Genomic DNA, 7,788 nt, shown 5'->3' with positions numbered 1-7,788 from the left:
TTTCGGATCTACTGGATTTTGTGTTGTCCATAATCATGTGCACATTCCATGTATCAATGGCGAATGGAATTATCTTTGCAAAAGCTTTTTTTTTTCTTTTAGAGGCAATTGAGATTAAGTGATTTGCCCAAGGTCATGCAGCTAGTAAATGTCTGAGGCAGAATTTGAACTCAAGATCTGCTGACTCTAAGGCTAATGTTCTAACCACTGAGCCACCCAGTTGCCCCACAAAAGTTTTTGTATTTTATTGTGTGTGTGCTTTGACTATGCATGGGACCTCCACTTGCTGCCATAGTAAGCAGGTTAGAGTTGGTTGAAGCAGACAGTTTTTAGAGCATCTTTTCTAGCTCCTTCCTCATGCCAGAAAGTGAGCAGTTCAGTCTTTAAGAAAGGCTACTCAGGCAATCATCAAAACTGTTTGGCACTGGCTAAGAAACAGAGTGATGGATCAGTGGAATAGATTAGGTACACAAAACACAGTAGTAAAGGACTAAAATCTACTATTTTGATAAACCCAAAGACTCCAGCTTCTGGAATAAGCACTCATTATTTGACAAAAACTTCTGGGAAAACTGGAAAATAGTATGGCAGAAACCAGGCATAGACCAACATCTCACACCCTATATCAAGATAAGGTCAAAATGGGTACATGATTTAGACATAAGGGATGAGATCATAAGCAAATTAAGAGAGGAAGGAATAGTTTACTTGTCAGATATATGGAGAAGAGAAGAATTTATGACCAAGAAAGAGACAGAGGAACATGATCAAATGGGTAATTTTGATTGTATTATATTAATATAAGTCCTTCCCCAATTGTTAGTCAAAGGATATGAGTTTTCAGAGGAAGAAATTAAAGCTGTCTAAAATCATAGAAAAGATACTCTACATCACTGTTGATTAGAGAAATGCAAGTGAAAACAACCTCACATCTATCAGATTGACTGATATAACAGAAAAGGAAAATGGTAAATGTTAGGGAAGATGTGGGAAAATTGGAGCATTAATGCATTGTTGGTGTAGTTGTGAACCAATCCAACCATTCTGTAGAGCAATTTGAAACTATGCCAAAAGGGCAACCAAATTATGCATACCCTTTGATCCAGCAATAGCACTACTGGGTCTGTTTCCCAAAGAGACTATTAAAAAAAGGAAAAGGATTTACATGTACAAAAATATTTATAGCAAGATATAAATATAGCATTTATATGGCAAAGAATTGGAAATTGAGGGGATGCCCATCAACTGGGGAATGCCTGAACAAGTTGTGGCATATGAATGTGATGGAATACTATTGGTCCATAAGAAATGATGCCCAGGAAGATTTCAGAAAAAAACTGGAAAGATGTACATGAACTGATACTGAGTGAAGTGAATAGAAGCAGAACATTGTATACAGTAACAGTAACATTGCATGATGATCAACTATGATAGACTCAGCCCTTCTCAGCAATGCAATGATTCAAGACAATTCCAAAAGACTCATGATGGAAAATGCTATCCACATTCAGAGAAAGAACAATGAAGTCTGAATACAAATTGAAGCATACTATTATCACTTTTTTCCTTTCTTGTGTTTTTTTTTCCTTTTGTTCTGATTTTTTCATAACTAATGTGGAAATATGTACATGTATTATCTATATCAGATTGCTTGTTGTCTTGGAGAAAGGAGAAATACTTGCATCTCAAAATGTTAAAAAATGAATGTTGAAAACTATCTTTACATGTAATTTGAAAAAATACTATAATTAATAATTAATTAATATTAATTAATACTACTAAGGAAAAAAAGAAAAAAAAGGCTGCTTAGAAGTACAGGTGCTGCTGGATCCCACTGCTGCTTGAGAAGACAACCCTATGGTCTGGACCACTTGTGTAGGGTTGTGACTATAGCTCCCAGTGTATCCACATCTGCTGCTTTGTTACTTGCTTATAGCCACAGGACTCTGCGGTAAGTAAAAATGGTGAAATGCTATGGGTTATATCTTTTGACTTATGTATAAATTGGATTGAAATGAGGCAGAGTTGCACAAAGTAGTCAACCACACCCTCTCTTCCAGAGCCATCAAAGTCCAGTGGCAATGGTGACTGGCAAGATGACTGGCAATGGCTTGAGATGCAGCGAATGACCTTGGAATTTCATGTGTCTAACCAAGCTCTAAGTGTACCACAAATCTTGTTTCAGCCGTCTTCATGGACACTAGAACAAATTGTTCTCATCTGCCCATTTTACTGGGGAGAAGTCTTCAGAGTAGATACCTTCTGAACCCACCTATGGGTTTGAGGCCCCTCTGTTACCCTCAACCTGGTTTAGCCTGTCTACCAAAATGGTTTACCAGGGTGTGACTTCTGGGTATGCGACAGCTTCTTGGAGCCATTGGTGAGAGTTGGGTGTCAGGTGAACACCAAAGGGGGAGAACAGCCCTGAAAAAGACTTGGCAGCCCTCACACTGGAAGTACTAGTCTTTCCAGAACTCCTGTACATCTGAGGATACTGGAACAGTGGAATCCCATCTGAAAGTTACTCACCTTTTCTTTCTCCAGGACATGAAACTCATCAAGTTTATTTAAAACTTTTACTATTTTATATCTATGTCCTACCACCCTACTCTCAACACCAAAGGTCTCTTAAGGCATCTTCGGGAATACTTCTTCTTCTTTTTTTTTTTTTTTTTTTTTTTTTTTACAGTTTTCAATTTATTTATTCTTTTTTTCAACATTCACTTCCCGAAGTTTTAAACTCTCTCCCCTCCCTTCCCTCTTCCTTCCCAAAACAGCATGGAATCTGATATAGACTCTACATATACATTTCTATTAAACATATTTTCACATTAGTCATGTTGCATAGAAGAATTATAATGAATGGGAGAAACCATGAGAAAGAAAAAAAAATAAAACAAAAAAGAAAGTAATCTGCTTCGCTCTGCATTCTGACTCCATAGTTCTTTTTCTGGATGTGGATGGCATTTTCCATCATGAGTCCTTGGAAATTGTTTTAGGTCCTTGTGTTGCTTGAGAAGTCTATCAAAATCAGTCATCACACACTGTAGCTGTTTTTGTGAACAGTGTTCTCCTGTTTCTGCTCACTTCATTCAGCATCGGTTCATGTAAGTTTTTCTAGGATTTTCTTAAGTTCACTTGCTCATCATTTCATATAGCACAATAGTATTCCATAACAATCATATACCACAACTTGTTCAACCTTTCTCCAATTGATGGGTATCCCTTCAATTTCAAATTCTTTGCCACCACGAAAAGAGCTGCTATAAATATTTTTGTATATATCGGTCCTTTTCCCATTTTTATGATCTCTTTGGGATACAGCTCTCTAAGCTGTATTGCTCAGTCAAAGGGTATGCATATTTTTATAGTCCTTTGGGCATAAGGGAACACTTCTTTTTTTGATATCTCCAATTATACTAGATAAAATATCCAACCCAAATATCTTGGCTGTCTTTTATGCTTTGGATCAGCTTATGATGGGTCTGTTCCATTTGCTTTCTTCTCCCATTGCCTGGATAAAGTACCTTCTATATGATCAACAACTCCACCCAAGTATTTTATGGGTTTGGAAAAGTACCCTCTCCAATTTGCCTGATAGAGAGGAGCCCTGTCTTTTTCTAGGGCACCTGAGCTAGGTTATAAAAATTACCTAGGGCTCCTTCTTGAGATCTCTAAAAGGGAAGGGAGAGGGGCAAAGTCAGAACCTCTCAACAAGATAGTTGTGTTAAGAGAGAAGAATCTACACTAAGGAAAGAGACTTTTATAGTCTGCTAAAAATTCAAAGCAAATCAGAGAAGAGAGGTTTTAATGTGAGTTAGAATCCAGTTTGAAAACTGTCCAAAAGCAAAATGTAAGATAATGAATTTTCCTATCACTAGAATTCATCAAGTGGATGACCATGTGTCAAGAGTGCTTGGGCTAGAAAGTTTATAATCACTGGTCTCTAAGGTCCCTTTCCACTCTAAAAGTTGAACTCTAAATAGCTAGGAAAGACTTCTTGGATGAGATGAGGATATGACAAGTCTACATTGCTGTCAGCTGGGGAAATAGAGAATCCAAAAGGTGGTTATCATTAACTTTGACTGGGAAGATTGACCAGGGAACTAACTGAACTGACTGAGGTGAAAAATTGATACTAGGTTCATCAAATTTACATTATATTTATCAAATTTTTAGAAAATGCTAAACTAAGTGAAGTGGTTAATACATTGGAAGACTGGGGAAAACATTTCAAATGACTTGACAAAGTGGGAAAAAACTAGTATTATAAAGTGATGGTGGAATTTACAGAATGGCACTTTTGAGTTCAAAAATCTAATGATAAAAATACAGAATCCAGAAATACTGGAGGGAGGGGTGGGAGAAAGACCTGGGGATTGTAGTTAACTACAAGCCCAAATCAACAGCAGTATAGTACAATATCGCTTTGTGGGACTGAGGAGAGGGAAGTCACATGATTCTGGGATATTTTATAAAGAAGGTGGTACTATATTTAAACAAGTCCATGGAAGTAACTCTGAATTAGTCAATTGTTTAAAAATATATCTGATTGGGAACGACTGAACAAGTTGTGATACATGAATGTGCTACAAGAAATGATGAAAAGGAAGACTTCAGAGAGACCTGGAAAGACTTACATGAACTGATGCTGAGTGAAGGGAGCAGAACCAGGAGAACTCTGTACACAGAAACAACCACAATGTGTGAGGAATTTTTCTGGTAGACTTAGGTCTTCATAGCAATGCAAGGACCTTCCACATCCAGAGTAAGAATTATGGAACTGGATAGCAGAATGAAGCAGACCATTTCTTTTGTTTTATTGTTTCTCCCATTCATTTTAATTCTTCCATACAATGTGACTAAGGTGAAAATGTATTTAATAGGAATGTATGTATAGAACCTACATAAGATGGCATGCCATCTTGGGGAGGGAGCGGGGTAGGAGGAGGAGAAAAATCTAAGACTTATGGAAGTGATTGTAGAAAACTGAAAACAAATAAATTAATTAAATACATATGTGTATATATATAGATATATGTATATATATCTATATATATATATACATATATATATATATATATATATATATATATCTGATTTAGGTCATCCTATTTTTTAAAAGATGTGTAGGAATTTGAGTGGAGCTAGAGAAGAAAAACAATAATTTTTAAAGGATGAAGGATAATACCAAACAGATAATTCAAATCCTTAAGATGATAGTTTCGTTTTGGAAAACAGTTAAACGTACATGCTCGTTCTACCCTACAACGCGTTCATTCCTTATAAAACTCTTATTTCTGACTTGGGCTAGGACCCAGTTCTAAGATAAGGGTAGATGGATTGACCTAAATTTCTTATCAGTAGGTGGAGTAGGGAGTGGTTTACTCGTTAAAATTTGAGGCAATTCAGAAAAGATTTTTTGTTCCTCTCATTGACATGCCATTCCCTATTCTTTCTGTTGAAATCCTACATTCAAAGTCCAGTTCAAAAACTACTTCCTCCAGGAAGTCTTCCTTGATTCCACAGTTAGTAATAATCTAGTAGCTATGTAGTTCTCTCAGACCAAGAACCACAAGGGCAGGTCTCAGGTCTTGTCCAAACTTTGCATCTTCACCAGAACGTAGTACAATGCTCTGGAAACTATAGGTTCTGAATAAATATTTGTCGAATTGAATTGAATGTGGTCATTAGATGTTTGGAATCTTTTTACAATTATCTCCAGAGCTTATAGCACTTTTTTTTTCATTTATGAATTCATTCAGTCATTCGGCATTCATTTTTTTCTTTAGACTTTTTTTTAAGACTAGACATTTTTATTTTAGACACTTCAGATTCCATATCTTGTCCCCATACATTAAGTGCTGACATTGGGCTGTTCACACCAGCCCAGTAAGTTAGCTAAGGAGCTAATGTTCCATTTCTTACCTGGGCTACTTTACTCTTTCTTAGACAGTCTAGATGACTTCTCCCCTCCACCTCTATATTGGTACTGGGCTTAGTGGGGGGGGGGGTGGGGGGGGGCACATGTGATAGATTTAGCACACTGTACCTCAGAACTCATGAATTCCAGGGATCCACCAACCTCAACCTCCTGACTTAATTAAGATTCCTGGGATGAACCACCATGCCTAGCTCAATAAGCATTTATTAAATACCTACTGTGTGCCAGGCACTACACTTGGGAACACAAAACCAAAAACAGACTGCCCTCAGTGAGAGAATGATTGGGGAGGGCAGGATATGAATGCAGAAAATTAATTAAACACAAAATAAATACAAAACAATCTTGGGGGAGGGGTGTGGTATCAGTAATTGGAGGGATCTGTATGGGCGTGCTGGAAGAAGGGGCACCTCTGAAGGGATCTGGGGATTCTAGGAGATGGAGAGGAGCTGGTAGTACGTTCCAGACATGGGGAACAGTGGATGCAAAGACAAAGAGATAGGAGATGTAACGTTCTGTCTAGGGAGCAGCCAATGGTTCAATTTGACTGGACTGAAGAGTGGAGGAGAGGGAGTGATATGTAGCAAACCTGTAAAAGTAGCCAAATTCTGAAGGACTTTAAAAGCAAAACCAAGACACTTATACTTTATTTTAGGGGCAAGAGGGAGCCACTGGAACTTCTTGAGCAGGGGAGTAACATTGTCAGACCTGTGCTTTAGGAATATTAATTTGGTAGAACAGAGACAGAATTGAGCAGAGTTAAACACTTGGGAGCTGAGAAGATCACCAGAGGAGAGTGGGTAGAGAGAAGAGAAAAGGTCCTGAGAAGGTCCTAGGGCCTTCTCATACATACATCAGTCTAAACTGAGGACAATGTAGAGACTTTGAATGAAGAAGGAGCTGGATATGCAGGGAGAAAGCTGTAAGGATAAACCAAGAAAGAGAAAGGAAAGGCAAATGGTCAATCGATCAATCAATAAGCATTTATTAAGTACCTACTATAAGCCAGGTGGGCAGCTAGGTGGTGCATGGGATAAAGCGCTAGGGCGGAGTCAGGGAGAGCCAAGTTCAAACACTGCCTCACTGTGTGACCCTTGGGAAGTTCACTTAACCCTGTTTGCCCCAGTTTTCTTATCTGTAAAATGAGCTGAAGAACTCTAGTGTCCTTGCCAAGAAACCTCAAATGGGACTGTGAATGGAGAATGGATAGAAGAGACTTGATTCAAGCAGACCTATCAACAGACTATTGGAATAATATAGGCATGAAGGGATGAAGAGAGTAGGACCTGCACTAGTGGGGCAGTGTCAGAGGAGAGTAAGAACATTTTCAAGAGAACTTGCAAAGGTGAAATTGACAGGCCTTGGCAATAGTTTAGATTTGAGGGATGAGAGAGAGGGAGAAAACTAGCGTGACTCAATAACTTCAGGTTCTACAGAGAGGTCAAAAAAGATGAGGACTGAGAAAAAGGTACTGGATCAATCAATTAAGAGATCCTTGATAATCTTGGGGAGAGCAGATTAGTTTGAGTGATGAGGTTAATAACAGATTACAAAGGGATGAAAAATCTAAGTTAACAAAGGGGAGGCAATGAGTGCACTCAGTTTTTTCTAGGAATTTGACTCTGAAATTAAGAAGAATGATAGGACATCAGTAGGAGGAAAGCTTAATAGGATAATATGATCAAGTGACGGGTTTTGGGTTTGTTTTAAAGAATGAAAAGATCTGGGCATATTCTCAATGGTGTCAAATATTTGGTTTTGAGGGTGGATTTCATTTTTTTTTAATAGTCAAAAGCAGATTCCTTCCTTCCTTCTTCCCTCCTTTCTTTCTTTCCTTTTTTCTT

Source organism: Notamacropus eugenii, chromosome 3 (genome assembly GCF_028372415.1).
Source record: "Notamacropus eugenii isolate mMacEug1 chromosome 3, mMacEug1.pri_v2, whole genome shotgun sequence".
Lineage (NCBI taxonomy): Eukaryota > Metazoa > Chordata > Mammalia > Diprotodontia > Macropodidae > Notamacropus > Notamacropus eugenii.
This window is presented reverse-complemented; position numbering follows the sequence as displayed.